Here is an 18,583-nt window from a genome sequence, read left to right as displayed (position 1 = left end):
ACCATCAACAGATAGAACAAAATTCAATTCAATTCAATTCAATAGTTTATTTATTTCCATCATCAAAAAGAAAAGAAAAGAAAAAGTTGACATAATCCAAAGTGATACAATTTTTTTTTCATTTCTCTGACACTCGTCTGATAAAGGATTTTTTTTTTAAATACAGTATAAAGTATATACACGAATGATGTCGTAAAAAAGAAACAATGCACTTTGCCACAGCAACAAAAATAGTAAATAATCACAAGCTTGTAAGACGTGGAACACTGGAACAAAACAACAACAGCACCAATTTGTTATACCAATAAAACATATTCATTTTAAATTCTTCTATATACTATTGTACATTTTACTCATTGATATATGATGCTGATACTATGAACAATACTTACTAGGATTTTAGAATGCAAACGTATAAACTATGTAACATATCACATTTGTGACACAGACACTATGGGGCCAGGTATGCCAGGAAAATTGAACGGAAAGGAAGATGTGCAATCGGCCACAAAAAAAAAACAAACAAACAAACATAACGACGACAACAACAACAATAACACAAAACACAGAAATAACAGAACTTGAGGAAATGCACTCAGACAGATACTGGACAACGAAGAACGAGGAAAAAGGAGCAGGGAAGAGGAAGGAACAGGCAGGGAAAATGAAACCTTTCCAATTATACCTTATTTCCTTGAAACATAAAAAGTAATATTCAGTTATGCTTGATTAAACAAAAAAAAATATTTTCATATCATATCATATTCGTCACTTAACAAGAACGTAACTTAGCAAGAATGGAGCTGGCTCGTTTTGTGGTAAAACTCTTAAATTATTAAATGATGATTCAAACAGTGAAGTGGCATAGCGATTATGTTTCACCTTAAATGTTAGATCTCTCGTGACCTTTGACCTAGCAAGAACACGATTGTCTGTGTGCTCGTCATGCAGGGTTTGTGGGAAGGATCGGGAAAAAAATATACAACCATGCAAGACTGTTAATCCGACCTCGTGTGATTTCCTGGTGATGTCCCACTGTGTTAAGATTGTCCTCTTTGACTCTTATGACCAGTAAATCCGCTTCAGTCTTTACATGGAGACGGTCCACGTCATTCGTTCATTCTTTCATTCATTCATTCATTCATTCATTCATTCATTCTTTCATTCATTCATTCTTTCATTCATTCGTTCATTCATTCATTCATTCTTTCATTCATTCATTCTTTCATTCATTCATTCACTCATTCGAATTAAAAGGTTGCTGTAGCTGTTCTGTTCTCTTTTTGTTGACAGCGATTTATATGACGCTCGTGTTTACGGGTCTTTTCAATCTTCTTAGTTTTTGTAATTTCCAGAAACATTAGGGTGAACTAAGTCAACTCCACTGGGTTCTACGGCTGCCGTGATATGAGAATACGCCCACTTTGTCTCTTGCTTAATGTGTATTCGAAAGTGGACTTGAGCCTGACGTTTATTTACTAAAAACGAAACAAAAAATAGAGCAGACACAAAAATAAAAACACAAAGATGATTCCAAGTCATGATTATGACGGATAGTTCCCATGTTTACGCTTTTAGAATTAATGATTAATCACCAATGTTTACTAATGTTTACCATGACCAGACACAAACGTATAACCACAAGTTGAACTATAGCATTGGTTGTCTCATTCTGCCCTTTTTGTGTGTTATCTTATCATTTCCTTTTTACCTCACGGTTGGTGAGATCACCAACGATGACTTCAACAAGTGATTCCTCCCACGGCACCACGTCTTTACCCGGTACAAAGAATGATATCATAATTCACAATTTTCGACACCCATCTGCCTACGTGCTGTATCGCACCCGTCTCACCCGTGGGCTAGGGGTATAACCCTCCCGCAGGCCCTCCTCCGAGCTCACCTCGCCAGGCTGGTCGTGCCAGCTTTCCTCAGCTGGGGGAATTGGCGAGGTCTTTCCTTGCACGGTGCCCTATAGCCTACTTCAAACCTTAATCGTGTTGACTTTACCCAAAGCTGCAGCTCACGGGGATTCAAGAACAACAGGTATTTGATGAAAGTGATGACTTTTTGTTATCAAAAAGCGAGTCCGTTGCCCTCATATTTTCCGGATTCCTAGAAAGAGATCTCCCCTATCTAATTCCTCAAACTTAAAAGTCAAAACGTCCGTCAAGCACGCTAAATCTCAAGGCCGGTGCGCATGTGTCTTTTTAATCGGCGTGTGTTTGTTTTCAAAAGGAGTCAACTGGGGGTAGCTCAGTTTGATGAAGTTGTCAGAACACAACTTCTTGGTGTTGATCTTTAGCCTTCTGCGTATCCCTAGACGTCCGTAGCAATGCTGGGGCGGAAAAGTACTGACAGAGCGTGTGACTGGGTTGAGATGAGGATGATTGAGTTGCATTGCACTCGCAAGGGAGTGTTTAACACCTTCACAAGATTGATTATGGAACAGAGAGGCCATTGAAATGAAGGGCGTGCTGACTTTCGGCTTTTCACCAAAAAGGAATGACTTGCGATGACATTAAAAGAAGAGAAATGTATGGGTTTTTTTTTTTAATGTTAAATATGGCCTTGAACTATATAAGAGCGGTGAGTCAAATCAGACGGATGGGGAAATAAAACTTTTCAAAAAAAAAAAAAAAAACCAAACAAGCAACCAAACAACAAACAAACAAACAAACTCCGGAAGGCATGTGCGTGTGTGTGTGTGTCGGTGTGTGCTTGCCAACATCTGAGAGTCACCTACCTATTAGGTGAACGCCATTGTTAAAGTTTCAAATAAGATATTTTTGTAATGTACGTAACGAGGTTACTAAAACCTTAAAAATTACGAGGTACTGTAACGATACTGCTGTATGAACAGAAAAAAAAAATCATTTCTTTTTTTTTAATTCAAATTCAAGAGTGGTGCCATTTTGATAAAGTGACAATTAAGTTGAAAAGACATTTCATTATAAAAAAGTAAAAAAAAAACACGACAAGTTGCTGTGAAAGGAACAATGGAACTATCAGATAATGTCATTAGTAATGTGAATACGGCATCTTGAATTGGAATATCCATTGGTAGTCATCTGACTTGGAAGAGTCACATACAAATTGTAAATAAATGTGTAAGAAAAAAAGGTTAATATTCTTTTTATATTACGACACTATGTCCCCCAACGTGCTATCTCTTGGTTCTTTTATTTCAACCTCATTGTGTAATTGTATGAAGTTTTTTGTGTTGTTGATAAATAGTTTTTAGATTACTTAATAATTTATTCATTATGTATTTGTTATGTTTCTTAGATTGTTTAGACTGTTATGTGTGCTATGCATTAATGTTGATGTTAACACCAAAACCTAGTTTAAATTACAATTATGTATTCAATTTTTTTGGTGTGCATAATTGTTCAATATGTTGTTGTTATAAACAAATAAACTCAAATAAATAAACTCAAACTCAAACGAATAATGTAGTGTATGTATGTGATTCAATGTAATAAAATGTATAAATGTGATGCAATGAAAATTGATGTCATGCAATATTGTGCAATATAGCCTACTGCTATACAATGTAATGAAATAATCATAACAATTGATAATTCTCGGAAAGCTTCTCGATCTTGGGAGTCCTCAATGTTCTGGTAAAATTGACATCTGTTCGCCCCCCCCCCCCCCCGGCAAAAGCCAAACTTTCCGTTATGAATTCATAGGTTCTCATTTCACAATTGTGCTTCTTTGTTTGCTGCTACAGGCAGAATATATCTATATATATTCTTTTTTTTTCTAGGTACGCTAGTGCATACGACATGGACATTTTTTTTCTTTTCTTTTTTTTTTTCTCTTTTGACTAGACGTTCTCGTGTACACGCAAAGTCTTGGAAGAAGGTGTCCCTTAATGAACCAATGGCTCATTGTTGCTTGAAATCACTGCTTGTTGCTGAATGAAAACCACCCTCATGATACAAGATTAATCTTCTGTGTATGCATAAACCAAGGAGGTTCAAGAGAATGGAGTCACAACCGTCTTATTTCCTTTGCTAGATGCGCGATACCGCTGCTCAAAAATATTTGAAGCATGTGCCAAACAGGATCTGCCACGCAGATAGTAAGACAAATGAGTCGTGTCTCAATGCATAATCACCAGCCACTTTCTAAGGAAGATATGTCTTTGTAATTGCTTTTCGCTATCCCTTCTTATAAAAGGTAGGTGGTATACAGACACGAGGATGCGCGAATAAAAATTGCGCAAAAAAAAAAAAAAAAAAAGATTAAATGAAGATGAAACTTACTCGACTGGGCATGCCCGGGCACTGACCTGATATGTCTATAAATAAAGAATTATAATTGAAGATTATTCCGTATTAGTTTTATTTGTGGAAATTAAGTGGAAAAGTGACAAAAACGACTTTCCAGGATGGTACAGTTTTAAACATTTTCACATGATACAGCTCTGATCTACACTTTTGCACACATTTCTGGACGGATTTGATTTTTGTTTTACATGCTTTATCATTAAGTGAAATTTCATGTCATTTCATAAATAAATAAGCAAAATATGGCCAACATTATGTTAGCGTTCAAAATAAACCTTCAGATTGCTCAGCAAGACGGCGGCGTCGAACAGCGATCATAAAAGACACAAATGCACCTGTGGAATTCTTTTGTACATCAATAAAAAACTGACAACTGTTTGAATAATTATAGCCGTTTGGAACTCCAGCTATGAAACCTCCTTGCATAAGTACAAATTATTACAAGAAGTACACGATAATTTGGATTAATTTCGTTCACTTTTCATTCAACAAACTACCGACGGAGAAGAAAGGAACGGTATTAGCGCATCTGTTTATAATTAAGTGTTCTTTGGTTATAAACTTTAATTTGAAGGAGAAAGGCAAAGGCTTAAGCAATATGCTTTACAATGCAAAGATGATAAGGGGAAATCATGAGCTGTGTAAACTATAGTGGGATGTTTTTATTCAGCATAATATTCAGCAGAATATATCATCAAAAACATAGTCGAAATTGCAGGTTCCTATTAAGGGACTCACTCCTTTAAATAGACCCCAGAACATCTGTTTACGTTGCACATCATAATAGGATATTGTTGAGTGAAGTAATAACGGTTAGACTCTTTCTTCGCTAGATGACGGCAAAATATTTTCACATGATTCATGGCCGGGCAGTCGTGCCAGTGCAAAGTGTAAGCACACAGATGGTGCCAGTGAGTAGCTTATTTGTTTGTAAAAGGCTACAGGTGTTAAGGTATTAAGGAGCCAACCAAAAGTCCCATCGAACTGCCTAGAAAATTGGAGAAAAGTTTCGTTTCAGACTGGTTCCATGATCAAAATCCATCCTCATGTTATGATGTATGACCGCACCACGATCTAGTTTTAATTTGTAAAATAATTTCTTTGTCTTCATGTGTGTGTGTGTGTGTGTGTGTGTGTGTGTGTGTGTGTGTGGCTGTGGGAAGGGGGGGGGGGGTTATGGGAAGAGGGGGAAGTATTTACCCTCAACCTTCCCACGAATCTTTAAATTTTTCATTTCATATCATTTCATTTCATTTCATTTCATAGACCCACGAATCTTTACCTTTTTTTCATTTCGTTTCATTTCATTTTTTTTTCTTTTCCAACAACAACAACAAAAAAAGATGTACACAATTATATGCACATTGTAACCTTCTGAATTGAGGCCAAAACAAAAACCGTCGCAAGAATTTTTTTGTTTGTTTGTTTTGTGGTTCAAATTTAGCAAGGCTAACATTAAGGAAGAAAAGGTTGCAGTTTGGATATTCTTGAGGCAAAATGATATGAACATTATATTAATTCTAGCAATTTGTGAGTTGTAACATGATGTTATTATCACCTATAGACTTTTATGATGTGGTTAAAAGAGACATGAACAATCTTTTTTTTTTTCTTTTTTTTTTTTTAGATGCCTTAGGTCTGCTTTAGATGTAACTACCACTCCATAATTGTAGTTAAATTGAACATTGGAGGGAGTTTGATATCAAATTATGAGAGATCAAGGTTTAGTTAAAGAGTGCCTGAAATATCATAAATCAACTGATATTCTTAAGTGCAGGGTTATTGATAATATGTTGCATTTTTGTAAACAAAATTGATGGAAACTTTTGTTTGTATATTCTTGACACAGTACCGGTATTCCTCCAACAATACGTATTTTCCTCATTCTTTTGATCACAATTTATGTTTGACTTTCAAACAAGACACGTGGATTGAGGTGCTGCCTTTAAGTTTTGACATGGAGCACAGTAAAAAATGGTTGCACAAAATAAATGGAGGAAAAAAAAACACCAAAAACACACACCCACACACACCCACACAAACATTTGCTCACTGTTGATAGGTATGGAAGTAGAAGAGCTACAACAATGCATGGTTATTAAATACCAAAAGGGTTTGGAACACAAAATTCATTTGGACTATAGATATAAGCTCCATACATGACTTGACTTAGTATTTTGTATAGCGATTGGTTGAGATATACGCTAAGCGAGAATTCAACCTTGGAATTTATTCCTCCCATAGAGAAGCACATGCTAGAATGTGAAAAATATGTTGTCAGTATGCTGCCTTTAACAATTGTGTGTGTGTGTGTGTGTGTGTGTGTGTTTGTATTCGAGTCGACAAAACACGGTCATACTTTTACGACTTTTTATTACCCAAAAATGATCGAGTAAAAAACACAATAACAAATACATTTTTTTTTCTTGGGGGAGGGGGGGGGGGTGCAAAAATGAGGTCAACATCCGATAAGATGCGCAACAGTTACAGGACACACGCAGACACAGGTAATGATTATGGAGATACAACGACATCTAGTCCCTGCGGTGCCAATCATGACAATAATTAATGGTTGGTGTACGTGTGGAACGAGGGAGAAACACGGTAGCCGCTTCACCGACTGAACAAGGGATCCGTCTTCACGAGCATATTCGCACGCCAGGTATCGAGAGGATACACTGCCGGTTGTCGGGGTTCTTTCTTTCTTTCCCTCTTTACTTCTCCCTTTATTCTCGTCTTTTGTTCCTTTTTTTTGTATTTTTGGCGTTTATTGTTCAGAACAAAACATCGTCTCTTGCTCTTCCACCGTGATGACTGATGTCCTTATGCCGAGAGTAAATCTTGATCACAGGTTAAGATATGCAGAGCAAAGTTGTCGATGTATATCTATATATATATATATATATATATATATATATATATATATTCATATATACACACACACACACACACACACACACATATATATATACATATATATATATATATATATATATATATATATATATATATATTGTGTGTGTGTGTGAATATGAAAAAAAAAAAGATATTCACCAAAAATAACATCAATGGCCAACGTAGAATAACTCATTAAATAAGCAAAGTAAAAGAACTTTATCGTTTGTTAAAAATTAAAAGTAATAAGGAACCAGCAACAAGGCGGGAACTCGAGACCAGACCTTTCACAGTACAGATTGTACTACTGATTTCATTATTTACAATTGTAGAGCGTATACGCACTATTTACAGAAGTACTGTTTTAATTTACATATTTTCAGGTTATTTAGGTAACGATTTGCGGAAAGGTTCGGTGAGCTTATATCTGTCAGATCATTATGGGAAATCTCTCCAAATCATACTGCCTGCATGTGACATGTAAGGGTTGATTACTAAATTAAGATTTGATTTTTGCTGGTTTATATTTCAAACTTTGTTTTATATTCTTATATCATAGTCATGCTCGTTTCTAAAGCAATAATCAGACACATCCTGGGCAGGTCGTGATGAATTATAGGTCAAAAAATGCAGATGCAATCACAAATGTGTACAATTTTAGAATATCGACAAAACACGGCCATGAATATCTAGCATTTGTAAATTACGATATAAAGGCCAGTATGCTCTCTAGGTCCTTTAAATCAGATTAATAAGTCTAGATTTAAGATTGAAAGTATTAGAGTTTTAAATAGTAGTTGTAAGATTTGTGTTGGTCCAAGTTGTTTAATTCTAAATCTAATTTCAATATTTTCCTCATTGAAGAAGAGACACACTCAATATTTTTGTTATTGTTATTGTTGCCATGATAAGATTTCGACTAGATTAAATCCTAGAAAGTAAGTAAAATCTACCTGTTTCATCATTATCTATGCCTACGAACTATTTCCACATGTCCGTTTTGATAATGATAAATGTATATTTTGTTACTTAAAGTTAGCATTACACCATTTCAAAACAGCTAATAAATGGCTGAACATCCATTCTAATGGTAGACCACTTATGCCATACAAGGTTGTGATCTATACGGCAAAATGTAATGATTTATGAGTTTCGTAAGCTCTTGCACAGTCTAAAATTATATGAACAGTGACGGTACCCTCATCCATTCGTTTAGTTAATCAATCACTTACATTAATCAAAAATATTTTTGTACTGTGTTCATGTTAAAACCATATCGGTGTTTCTGTAATACCCTATTTTCATTAAAAGAAATAATCGTACGACGATTTAGGATTCTTTCAACGGCTATACTGATTATCGGAAGGAGGGAAAGAGGATAAAAACGATTTGAGGAGAAGAGGATAATTTAAGGATGCATCTTTACCTCTGTTTTTATAAATACAGGTATTACATTGGCAATGTTAAGAACATCAGAAAATACACCAGAAGATGATGAAGAATTTATCATACAATGTATAATGATAGCTATGTTAAAGGCATCAGAGCTATGTGCTGAGCAGTATTAATGATAACTCTTACTGGGAATTTTCATCAAAAATGATTTATTAAAATTATTAAATGTGTAATAACCGTTTCGTTATTTTCTATTCTATGTTAAATTTTCTCGAATTTCAACGAAACACTAATTGAACATTTTACATATTTCTCAGGTTTTCACATCGATAACCAAGAGTTTCTGTACGAACAATTTATCAGCATTACCATAGCTTTTAATTGATATTTCATTTCATATGGTTCTGTGTTTTCCACATATGCCTCATATCTCTATGACAGTTCATAATAATGCATTGAATTCATGCACTTTTCGTGAAACCTTTCAGATGTTTCTATAACGCTTATATTGAATTTAGTAAAATCAAAATCATAGATGCAAATTCCTGTTTTACGATTTATACTTTTTAGAAATTGATTCTTCTATGGCAAGTGTTATCCATGGCTCCTGTACACGGTAGGCCTATATATATATATATATATATATATATATATATATATATATATATATATCGTGTACATACTAGTTTTCTTTTTCAATACTAAAACCTCCCATTATTCATACTACTTTAAAACAAAGATGTAGATTATCCTGTTTCATTATAGCTTCTAGCCTGATTTAAGTGGTATTATATTATACATATACTAGCTGGTGCTTAATTGGTTGTAGTTGATCCAACTGCGTATATTTTAAAGTGTAAATAACTTTGAATATGCAATTGCCCATAGTGTTCAACTGACTGCGGACCTAGGAAAACGAAGATATGTTCACTTATTTCTTCTCTTTTCTATTGTGAATATTCTCTGAATTTGTGATGGGGCAAAAATACAAACATGTTCTTGGAATCAAATTATTACCTACGACATTCCTGGAGGATTTTTATTATTATTATTTTTTTTTTTTAAGAATAAAAATTTTGTGCACTGAGTAATACCAGCGGAGACTTCAATGGAAGGTGATATGGATAGATAAAGAAAGAGAGAGAGAGAGAGAGAGAGAGAGAAGGAGAGCGAGAGAACCAGAGAACTGGATTATATACCTGTGTTTGTTAGACAATGGATAGATTGTCATTCCAAGGCCTGGATATAATGGTAGCTAAATGGAATACTGCTTGTGTTGTTCTAGTGGGCTGAATATGACTAGTTCTGTCATCGCTTTTTGATCCCTGGTGTTTGGGCGAGAACGTGCAAATGACTTGCAAGGTGGTTCTCTCGTCAGCCACGCGGTGCAGTGGATAGTCGATTGGTCCGCCCCCGTCGAAACGCTCCAGGGGACCAATTTGACGGGTGCAAGCGTTTTCAAGCTTTTATGTTTTGAGACGAAAAAGCCTCCTCTTACCCGTTTTTCTTAGCCCTTTCGGGTGAATGTGTTCCTGTTTAATATTTGTAGGGCCTACATGAACGGTATCACATTAGCGATAATGCCTGCTATTAAATTTTCCGATATAGTCTAGTGCAAATGTGCGAAGAAATATTTTTATTTGGTTACAAATATATAGCTCGTTTGTAGGACTCCCCCCCCCCCCCCATTTTGTTACACATTCTTAAAGGGGCATTCCGGACGATTTTCATAATTTCACATCATGTAGTACATAAATCAACAGCTTCATGTATAGATTTGTAGAATTTATTGTGGTTCTTGAGCAGAGAAACAGTACTTTCAAAAACCTTAAACAAATTACACTGAACAAAGATAATGACATAGGAGCCTCACATATCTCAGAAATGTAGCAGTGTCATTCCATTACAATACCGCATGCTTGCAAGCTCACCTGTGTGTAATCTATGCATGCCTTCTTCTTTTGTGCTGCTTCCTTTAGCCACATCTCATGCATTCTTATGGTGAGGCTGCCATGTCATCATCCTTGTTCATTGCAATTTGTTATAAACTTCGAAAACATTCTTATTTTTCATCCCAATCATTATAAATCCTGAAACTCTGTACCCAGTATAACTAATTTATATATGTTCAAATGTAAAAATTTGAAAATCATCCGGAGGTCTCCTTTAAAGCTGATGAGTTATATAGATTTGATTTGACAGGCTATTGAGCCTGAAATCTAAAATCATCAAATTCCTTTTTGAAAAAAAAAAACGCCGTAAAATCATACATCTTTAATGAAACGTACCTCCCTTATCTGAGTTTAATGTTCACCCAGACTTTAGTATGGTGTGATTTAATGAATTTTCTTTTGAATCTGTAAACACGGTTTTCAATGAATTTCATTTATTTCATGTCCAACAAAGTGTAATTAGAGCATAACATCTGCATAAATTTACATAGTTATCCGAACCAACGATTCTCATTTGTTATAATCATGCAGGGAAATATAATGTAAGGAAATACAGTTGTGATTATAATGTGACTTTAATGTACGAAAGGAAAGCTGTCTGAAATGGAGGGGACTACTAAAAAGCTTTGCTTCTAAGTTGCAGTCCCCTCATGAACAATAGCTAATTATAGTACATACTGAACTAACAAAACTGAGGCAAATTGCCTTAAAAAGAAAAAGGAAGATAGAGAAAACAAAACAAAACAAATGCGCATATACACGAAAACACACGAGACGAGGATAAGCGTCGAAAGATTAAAGGGGAAAACCACCCAAATATTTGTATTTAAAAAGAAAGAGTAAAAAAATTAATATTCCCTACAGAACGATACTAAAATTACAAAAATCAGATAGGAAATAAGGACGATTTGATATTTTGAAATTTCACATTTTTTTTCGGAAAACATTCTTGACCAGTTCTTATGAATATTCTAATCAGCAAGTTGACGATGTCATGCTCTCATGATTTTTTATTAATTTCATATACAGAAATGAAAAAAATCTCATATTTCAACTGTATGAATATAAAACTTAAAAAAAGCCCAAAAATGTTAAATCTGATACATATTGGTATTGGAACATGCTTCTACTCATATAACGTAAAAATAGCAATTTTCCGAATTTCATTTATCCTAACATACGTGCAAAATTGTGAGGGTATGACATCATCAACTCGCTCATTTGAATATTCATAAGGACTGGTCAATAAATGCTTTCCAAAAAAAGTGAAATTTGAAGATGCCATATCTTTCTTATTTCTTATCCGATTTTTGTCATTTTTTGTCATTATGTAGGGAATATTTTTGTCTTTCGTTTGTAGTTTATTTATTCTTTGGATGATTTCTTCTCTCTAAAAAAAAAAAAAAAGGGAGGAGACTATCTTGGACAAGAAAAAAGGTAAATGAAGAGGAGATCAAAGGTCAATATCAACGCACGTGAAGGTATTAAAAGCAGACTCTGTTATTGGGATGAATAAAGAAATAATCAATCAAAAAAAGAAAAGAAAATAAAGAATTGAATCCACGGCATTCAAGAATGTAAAACTCCTGAAATATAAAAGGATTTAAAAGAAAAAAATCTTCAATTCAGAAGTAAAAGTATTAAAACTTCAAGGGATGGTACAATATTGGTGGAACTGAGAATTTGGCTTTTAACTTTTTGCGAGATACCAAGAAAACACTTACGAAATAGTACAGCGCATACCATTTTAAGAGGAATTCAAAGTTTATTTGATAAAAATCGGATTTAGTAAAACAAAGCGATCGTAATAAAATGTGGGTCCCACACTTTATTAGAATCGCTCTGTTTTGGATATCTCAGCCATTTCAAAATCAATTATCATTAAATAAACGTTGAATTCCTCATGGAATGACATGCTCTTTCATATTTTATAAGAGGTTTCTCATTTTCTCAAAAAAAATTGTTAGAAACCTGAAATTAGGTCTCAACCAAAACTATACGATCCTTTTAAGTTTCTTTTATGCTGTAATCTAAAAAAAAATCCAAAATAGTGGGGCCAGAAAAGGAGAAAATAGATTTTTGTAAGAATGGTCCTAGACCAGTATAGACAATGCAAAAGTGAAATTTATTGGAATGCGGGGAAGGATATGTATGTATACGGTTTGTGATAATAAACAGAAATCTGTATAATGTTATTTTCGTGAAAAAGAACATCAATATGACATTCCAGGATTCAATAGAAATAATGGGAAAAGCGCTTCTGTCTGCAGGAATGATATTATTTTTACATACAAGGAATATATATTTACCCAGGAGGGTATATTCCTTAGTTTAGATAAGGTAAAAAGAAAGATGGGTATAACATTTAAAAAATGACTTGGGGGAAAAATATTTAAAAGATATAAAAAATAATATAAAAATACATGTAGTTTTTTAAAGAGTTAGTTACGTTTTTGCATTGTATAAGGTAATTCCAGGACTACTCAAAGGCTGCCCCTCGAATACCATGCCATTGTGGGATAGCTTATGAAGAAGTATGTTGCGGTTGATGGCCTTTGAAAAGTCGAAGAATGCACCTATAGTATGAAAAAAAAAAATCAATAGCACTTGAGACTTTGACAAGGAAGCTATAGGTTAGAGTGAGATGCACTGTGTGTTTGATGAATAATTTTATGAATATAAAAAAAAAATCTAAAGTCTTGATTAAGCAATCTTTTAAAGTAATCTTCAGAAAGAAATCAACAAGAATATTCGTGTATACAAACATATTCCCTTTCCCTTTTTTTTATAAACTTAAATAACCTTAGAAGCTTTTATCGACTCAGGGATAATACCATTGCATGAAGACAATAATCAAACACATGCACAATGTATCAACAATAGAATCTACAATATGTTTTTTTTTTTTTTTTCAAAAGAACATTGTCAACATCATCATGTCCAGCGCTTTTTTTTTTTAACTCTTTATATTCCAGGGGCGGATCCAGGAACTCCGTAACGGGGGCCGGGGGGGGGGGGGGGAGGGGGGAGCGCAAAACAGTTTATAAGCCACTTCCGGGTTTAATCAGCTGACAAGAAGAAAAAAAAAGCCTCAACAGGTATTTTTTTCGTGTCACTTCTGGGTTTCATCAGCTGACAAGCAAAAAAAAAAAAAAAATACACCCCATTTAAATTTGTTTCTTTGTATTTTTTGTTTAAAAAAAAAGACAAAATTAAAGGGGGGGGGGGGGGGCGCGTCCAGTGCGGCCCCTCCTGGATTTGCCACTGGTATTCTGAACTAGGCCTATACTTACTAATTTGTTCGAGAGGACGAATCCCCCCCCCCCCCCCCCCTCCGAAAAGAAAGGAAAAAAAAGAAGAAGAGAGGATTAGAGGTTTGTAAATAGAGGTTAGTCTACAAGTGCTTTTCTAGTTACCTCCGCCAAGGGAGGAGGTTATGCATATGTTTTCATCGAATTTTGTTTGTTGGTTAGTTTGTGTGCAAAATGACTCAAAAAGTTGTGAACGGATTTGGATGAAACTTACAGGAAAGGTGAAAATGACACAAGTAACAGATGATTGAATTTTGGTATAGTGATCCGGGAATTTTTGTGGATTTTATGAAGGAGTTTCGATATTTTGAGGTGGTTTTTTTTGTGTGTGTGTGTGTGTGTGTGTGTTTTAGTGTGTTTGTTTGTTTTTTGAAGATTTTTGAGGTTTTTATACGCCCACTAAAGTGCGCGCTCAAGTTTCTGCTAAGACGAGGCGCGCCGCGCAGCTGAAAGTTGATGACGTAACAAAAGGCTTCTATGCGCGTATATCGGGAAATCGGGCGACTTTCAACATGCATACGTATGGGTGGAAATCACTAAACTCTATGTTCATTTAGTAACAAAATGTTGTCATTTCGTTACAAAATAATCATTTCATCGACGAAATGATTGATTTCGTCACGAAAAATTCCATGCGACTCTTGGCGCTCCATGGTTTTTGTCCATGGTTTAAACCATGGTTTGTACCACCTTCGTGAATTCGGGCCTATGGAAGAGCAAGATCATTGGTGGAAATGAACTGCTTGGCGGAGGTCTGCGCTCTCAGAGTGCTTCTCTCTCTCTCTCTCTCTCTCTCTTTATATATATTTGCTCTATACTTCGCCGTAGAAAACACGACGCAAAATACGCAGTATTTATATATCATACAAGTCTACGCAACACTACGCTATACTGTGCGCCATGCCTACGAAATTGTACGCAACACCACGTCATACAGTAAGCAAATAGTGCGCTACGCTACAACAGTCCGACGAAAAATCCTTCCAGGCAGGGTCGAAAGATTTACCCAAACACTGCTTTTTCTCATCGCTTGCTGCCTGCGCCATCAGACGAAAAGTCCTATGAGGATTTACCAAAACATTTCTTTCTCTCACTCTTGCGATCACAGAAATGTGTTTGTGTACATTTTTGGATCCAGCCTCAAAGGATTTTCTCTGGACTGGCGTTTAGGTTAAGCGTATTATTGCGTAGGCATGGCGCATAGTAGCGTAGTGTTGCTTAGACCTGGGGGGCGTTTCATCAACGAGTTCGTCGGAGGTTTTCACCGACGAATTTGCTATCAGCCAATCAGACGCAAGGATTTACACTGACAACTGTTAAAAGCTAATGAAATCCTTGGTCTGATTGGCTGATAGCAAATTTGTCGGTGAAATCTCCGACGAACTCGTTGATGAAACGCCCCCCTGGACTTTATGTGTATTTTTGCGTCATTAGCTCTACGCCAAAAGTCCGTGAAAAAAAAATCAAATACGTTGAATTTTTTTTTTCTTGCTTACTCCGCGTATCCCTCTGCGTTGCTTTGCGTATTATTACGTAGACTGGCGTATGCACAGCGCGGGTTTAAACGTAAGTTCGGCGTAGTCGGCACGCAACACGCCTGCTCATTTTATTCTCTGCAAACCCGGGGGCATTTTATGAAGCATTTTGTCCGACCACTTGTCGGACAAATTTGCTCTCAGCCAATCAGATGCAATGATTTCAGTAGCTTTTAACATTTTGTCAGACGAAATATCCGACAAAATGCTTCATGAAATGCCCCCCCCCCTCCCCCCGGAGTGAAAGCCCCTGATTTTTTTCATCAAATGCCATGCGTATCATGTAAAATTTCAACTATCGTTTAATGTCAGGTTTACGTCAACGCTTTCTACTTTCATGTCTGGTCTGCTTGTGTGTATAATTATAACGATCCCTTAGTCTGTATCATGTTTATCAATGCATACAGTACCGTGTTTTGTTTTGTTTTTTAAATAAAGTCATGCATATAAATATACAGTGAGTCAGGATGGATGGAATGCTCAGGAATCTAGAGGTTTGAGATCCTTACAGAATCTTCCAGAGTGGTTTTAAAATAAACTTATATATGCCGCAGGATATACATGCCACATAAATTAGTGAGTAACCTCACTTCTGGCTTTTGATATTGTATACAGAAGTATGTAGAAGACATACATGTGACACAAAGAATAAACCAGAATCAACTTAATCAGGTATATACCCAACAATAAATTAACAAAATTGTATTTCATCGCATGCACACCTCAGCACAGCATAGCACATCACAGCACTCACCTCAGCACAGTATTATGGTAAAAAATGCCTATTGATAACAAATAAACGAAAACTATTTTGAATTCCCCCTTTACTTTTGATTTCATAAATTATTACATTTTGGATTTGACTATTGATTCTATTTTTGTAGACACGTCCGTTATACAGATATGTAAATCGATTTTAAGTCTCGAATTTTACCCCGAGGCCTCGATCCATGTCAAGTTGCTGCTTCTGATCGCGGTCTCCTGCTTTTCTGTTATTATAATAACCAAAAATGTTTGATATTAAAAGTCAATTTATTCAAGTCCCCTCTGTTATATTCTTTTTTTTTTCTAAAATTCGTTTAATGAAACGACGTGATATACTCTGAATGAATAATCAATTATCATTTGCATAATCTGCAAGTGTTGATTTAACGATTCGCCTCCGAACTTTTTTTTTTGTGTGTGTGAATGATATGCTACACGTCTTATACATCAAATACTGTCATGTTCATAGTGTGTGTGTCTATGTACCTTGAATTAATTTGCAAGACAGTATATGCTTGCTTAAATGTCGTGTAACGTTAATTTCTATGTGTATTCTTTTGTTATGTGTGATTTGGAAAAAGGCAGAAATAAAATCAATCAATCAATCAAGTTATTTTGTTATATTTAGTCCTACATTACCTGCTGACCTGTAATCAAATAAGCTTTGTGTGTAATCTGTGTATAGAAACACAGACATAATTAGAACTTAACAGAAAATGAAACATTCACAGACATACACACAAACACAGACTCGGATGATTAGTATCAATTTATTGAATTTAATGTAACGAAATGAAGGCGACTAACCGTGAATAATATGCAAATCGTAAAGGAAAACATTAACACGCATACATTAATTCACACGCCTTCCAAAACTGTTCCACACACAAACTTATGCATGACACGAGCACATGCAATATGACCCTATCAGGCTGGCTTTTTCATTGCACACAAAGCAGGCATGCTTGTTTTAGCCACGCTCAGTGTTTATATTGCGTGTTTTACCATCACAGGACAATACAGTTTTGTTAGCTACCTTCTCGGACCAAACAGGCTGAGAGAGTGAGAGGACCGTAGGGGGTCTTATATTTCGCCATTTTGACTCATCGACTAGTCGACTAGAGGAGTTCTTCTCACCTACTCTGACCCAAGAAGTCGAGAAGACAAGATCTCGGATATTCGGACTTCTCGGCCCCAAAATTTGAGTAGGCGATGATCTCTGGTCTACGTGGCACTTCTTCGAATTGGTCCTCCCGATCAAGCTTTTTCGTCCTATGATGTAAAAGCCTGAAATGGCATCCACCGAAATAATCATTCCCCGGAGCGTTTCGACGGCAAAACCAAATCGGCTGCCACACCGGTTATTGGCGGGACCTAGAAAACCTGTCCTTTGGGGACAAAATAGAAAAATTAACTAAAATAAAAATAAGGTCCTCATGATTGTGTGGGATGACATCTGCAAACAACACCACCTCCCTATTCCAGCGCATAAACATCAAGAAGCATTTCTTTTTTTCATGGCATCCACAGGGAATGACGTTCTCAAAGAAAAAAGATCATCTCTTCAAGTTTGATAGGTAAACATTGCTTTATCTTTTTGTTGGGGGGTATTTTTGTAGTACTGTGTAACTGCAACCCCTGGAATGCGAGGAAAAATGGATGGGATAGGTAAAGTGAAAGGGAGAGGGTACATTAGCAAGCTTTAATCATTGTAATGAGGATGGAAAAGTTTTTTTTTTTTTTTGCGAATAGTCCTCCTGTCTCTTTAATTAGCTCTCCTATTTTTGAATGTGTGTGTGGATTTTTATTTCTTTTTAATTATTGGTTTTGTTTTGTTTTTTCCACTGGTTGCTTCACCTTAGTCTGACTTCCAGACACTGATCTGCTCGTATTATTTTGCTATACAGGATATTCACGCCCTCAACGTCTAAAACTGGAGTGGGTTTCGCCGCGGAGTCCAGATTGCAAAGGGTCTGGAAACCAAACTACTCCCCCTGGATACTGTCTATGCACGTGCACAAAAAAAAAAAGAAGAAAAAAAAATAGGAGAGATAGTTAATGTTTTCACCATCCGCTCGAATAAATCACCCCATTGTTTGCGTCGTTGTATAATTCCTTATTGATTTCATAGCTGGTGCAGCCGGCTTCCCCACAGCAATATCTTACGCACATATTTTAATCGAGACGGCTGCCTGTTATAACCGTTCGCGTAAAAAAGAACCTCCCCTCTGCGATATGAAAATGACATTTAATGCCACATCGAAACGAGGTATTTTTAAAATATTCGTCCACATGCTAAAACAAGCAGGAAAATGAAGTTTACAAAGAAAACTACAGATGAAATGAAAATACCATAGCTAGTACACTTCCGGAAAGAAATCCCCAAAGTATTCATAACCACGACTAAATGACCTGTTGGTGCTCTACATGAT

This window comes from Diadema setosum, chromosome 15 (assembly GCF_964275005.1).
Source record: "Diadema setosum chromosome 15, eeDiaSeto1, whole genome shotgun sequence".
NCBI lineage: Eukaryota > Metazoa > Echinodermata > Echinoidea > Diadematoida > Diadematidae > Diadema > Diadema setosum.
The sequence above is the reverse complement of the archived record's forward strand: the minus strand, read 5'-3'. Positions refer to the sequence as shown.